This window comes from Hevea brasiliensis, chromosome 6 (genome assembly GCF_030052815.1).
Source record: "Hevea brasiliensis isolate MT/VB/25A 57/8 chromosome 6, ASM3005281v1, whole genome shotgun sequence".
NCBI lineage: Eukaryota > Viridiplantae > Streptophyta > Magnoliopsida > Malpighiales > Euphorbiaceae > Hevea > Hevea brasiliensis.
The window spans coordinates 18,806,266-18,810,659 of NC_079498.1; positions in this window are offsets into that span (position 1 = coordinate 18,806,266).

Sequence of the window (4,394 nt, forward strand, 5' to 3'; positions counted from 1 at the left end):
ATGAGTGAGTAAATCTTTTAGATTTCAGAGTTTGGGATGTAATACTCTATTTTAAACTATGGTGTTAATCTTATTTTATTTAATAAAAGGGTATTTGTGCTTTGATTCTATGCCTTTTGATTTATTTTACATGCTTTGTGTTAATCCTCTCAAAGTATTGTTTTAAATTATTGATTGAAGTACTGAAAGATGAAAATTAAATGTGGAAAACCAAGGTATAAGACTTACAATTTCAGATCTAGAAATACACTGAAGTTGTGAGAGGGTTTTTACAAATTAATTACGAATCTTAATGGGTTTCTATTAAGTCAAGAGTCATGAAAGTAGGAATTGATTTAATTCAAACACTTCTTTGATATCTTGAAAGAGAATCTTAGATATTTTAGAATTAATTTCCTTTAAAGACGTAATTACCCATTTTATTAGATTGATTGGAGAAATAGCTAGTTAATTAGAGTATGAAAGCCCTAAACCCTAGAATCACTTTTTAATTAATTGAATACTAGATTGTTTACCTTGCTTATTTGGTTCTAATTGCATCTTTATTCCTTTATTTTAATTAGTTTGCCATATTTTAGTCTAGTTTACTTACCAGATAGTTTATTGTTTTGCTCTTTTCATTACCCATAATCGTTAGTCTAAATAATCAGTATAATCAATATTTTGATACTTATTCTGATTCCTGAGGGAGCGATATTTTCTACACTATTGTACAATCCGTATACTTATAGAATTTTGCCATCAGAAGCAAATTCTCAACCCTTATGAGTAGCTTCAAGGCAAGCCATCATTGATCAAGAGAAATAAGAAGCAGATTTTCTCTTTCTTAAAAGAGTGGCTTTGGAAAAGGTTGTATGGGTGGAGAAACCAATTTTCGTCTAAGGTTGGAAATGATTCTATTGAAGTTTGTAGCCCAAGACCTCCCAAGTTATTGCATGATTGTTTTCCTTGTCCTTACTTCCTCCTATGACAAGCATTTGATGAATTCTTTTTGGTGGGGCACGAAGCAAAATGGCAGTCAAAATATTCATTGGCTCTCATGAGACAGGATGTGTGTAAAGAAAGATAACAGAGGAATGGGGTTCCACAATCTCCACTGTTTCAATTAGCCATGCTTAGAAAATAGGGTTGGATGATTCTAACCAACCAAAGTACTCTTCTCAGTAAGGTCCTCAAAGCTAAATATTTTCTATGGAAGGAGTTTTCCATCCTCCCTAGCTTCACATGGACGAGTCTATTGCAATCCAAGGATTTACTAGTAAAAGGAGTTCATTGGAGAGCTAGCGATGGGAGATCCATCAATGTCTAGAACGAACCTTAGTTACCTAATAACAATAGCTTTTATATTGTGATGCCCATGGTGGAGTGAAGAGATGATGGTTTGTGAGTTAGTGGAGGAGAGGAGGAATTAGTGGAATATTCAAAGAACACAAGAACTTTTTTCTACAACAAATGCCAATAATATTATCAGGATCCCCCTCAATTTCGTTATTATTGGAGATAAGAGGACACGACATTACACGAAGAATGGAATATACTCAGTAAAATATGGTTATCATGTGGCAGTGTCATTGGGCCAAGATTTGGCAAGATAAGTTCAATATGGTAACTGGAGAAAATTTTGGCAATTGTCCCTACCATCTAAAGTTAAAAATTTTCTATGAAGGGCGTTGTGGAATATATGCTTGTATGGTTGTAGTTTACCTAAAGATTCATTGCATATTCTTTATATTTGTCCTAAGGCAAGGCTATGTTCGGAGTTACTTGATTTGGAGGTAAATTTTATTTTTATTGAGTTACTAGTCTGTTTTTCTGTGTGTTGGAGTTATAAGATGAATAGCTTATCTCTAAACTTGGTATAATTCTATAGGGTCTTTAGGCTTCAAGGAAACTATCAGATTTGGAAAATATCTTCCTTTTAAGATGTTTACACATCGGCTCTCACCATGCTCAATGAATGGGAACAAGCGCAATAGGTTCGGCAAAGGCATCAGGTCTATAACAGATCTAGTTCTATGGATGTTAAATGGTGAAAAGCACCCACTAGTATGTTGAAGTTTAATGTTGATGTGGCTATGTTTGGAGAGGGTCGTTGCACAAAGTTATGGTGTTGTTTTGAGAGATTGTTGTGATGCATTTGTTAAGGGCGTGTTGGGCATCTTCTAGGGAAGAAATGAGGCTAAGGTTTATGAGGCATTGAACTTTCGAGAAGCCTTGATTTGGTGATCATTTTTTGGAGTTATAATTGAGGTGGATTCTCAAATTGTGTTTAATGCTTGTCACTCTTCTACTATGGGTTCAATGGTGGAGCCTGAACTTGACATCAGGGAGGCGATTTCGAAAAATGAGTTATCACTTTCAATTGGATTTGGAATAATATCTTCTAAATCTTGAAAATCTATTTTTTATAAAATACGTATTAATAATTTTATTTTTACTTATAATGTAAATTTTTTCATTTTACTAACTTACAAATTTTATTAGTTCACAATTCAAACACACATAATTATAAAAGCAATAATTTAAAATTTCATGAAAAGTTTAAAATTTATACATGCATATAATTACAAAAATCAAACACAAGTTGTTAAAAAAATAATAAAAAATTTCATCAAATTATCCAATCAATCTATATTAAATATCAAAGTTTAATAAAAATTCTATAAATAAAATTATCAATTTTAATTATGGAATATAATGAAAAGGAAAAAGTAGAGAATAATAATAGAGAATAGATGAAAAAGAAAGTATAGAAATGGTTTGCAACAGTAAAATTCTCCTTAATCCCATGATAATTATGACTGGAGCCTTGAAATCTTAAGCTTTTAAGTTTTCAAAGGCGTATATATCAGCATAAACAATTATGATTTATTATTTTAATAGACAAAAATCTTTGTTTAATTATAAGTTTGAATCATGAAATAGGCTATATAAAATTATGAAGATCAATTAAGCAAAGATATTAAAAAAGAAAAATTTTGAGCTGGGCTAAGAGGACAATTTGAGCTGGACTAGAGGTAGCATAAGTCTACAAAAGAATAACCATAACCAAGTTCTTAAGATTTTTTTTTTTTTTTTATCAAGGCAGTAGCCACTATTAATTCCTTGATTATATGGATTGGTCCGACTTTGGTTTAATTATCTCAAATTGCAAGTGTCTTCTTTCTCAAGGAGATAATTTATCCTCATTATGGATTTGTAAGACAAGCAAGCAATGCTAGTACATAAGCTTGGGTACTTCCACCAAGTTTTCTGTGTTTCGTTCTTTGTATTGATGTGCTTGATCAATAAAGTTTCCCAGGTTACTTTTAAAAATAAATAAACAAATAAGGTGCCTTCTACCATTACTTGATATTTTATAAAGTAAAAATTACTTTATCATTCTAACCATTAGCTTTTTTACTATTTATTATCTCAACCATTAAAATTTTATAGAAATTAACTATATGCTACCCATTGAACCAATATGAAAACCCTGTTTACAAAATTCTTTCTTTCATCATTTTCTTCTTTCTTTCCTACCGTTCTATGCAAAATCTAGTAGTTACATAATTTTGTTTCTTTGAAAAGACCAAAGTATACTTGGCTAGCTAGTTTTGGAAAGTGGGTATCTAATTTTGGATCAGTTTGAAATATATCAAAAACTACTTACCTAATTTTAAAAACTAGCTGCCTAGATTTAGCGACTATTCTAGAACTTGTGAATTTCGAAAATCACTTAGTAAAAATAATTTAAACCTTCAAGAGCAATAAAAATGCTTTTGAAAACTTAATAAATCTTAAGCATTTATAAAAATTAAATTTCTATGGTTCAAATATGAGGAAAATATACTCTCTAATCTTTTACATAAGACCTATAAAGCAAAAACTAGTCCGAATAACGAGCATTAGATTGGCTCTACGATACAATTATAAACTCAAGCTAATGGCAATTTGGCCATAGTGCGATTTTGAATGGGAAGTAGTTTAATTCATAATTGAAATTGATTCGATCGTAAACACAAAGTGTAACATAATCTCTTAGACAAAATAACTATAAATCACAAACTTCAACTACATTTAAAAAAAAAAAAAAGAATTCCATTGAAACAAGATAATAACAAAAGTTAATTATTTTTTATTTAATTTAAAATAAAAAATTATTCAATCCATTGACCTAATTGATCATTTATTATTGTATTTTTAGATGAATCAGTAACGTTATGTGGCATTGCAACGGTGGATTGTATATTCTGCAGCCACTGCTACAAACTCCATGTTCCATTATTTTTTGTGTCTCTTTATACGTCTCTTTTTTCAACATAAAAAATTTTTGTGAGTGTCAAAAATAAAAACATTTTAATTGAATCAATATAAATTAAATTTTATATATATATGTATATAGTTGGACATCT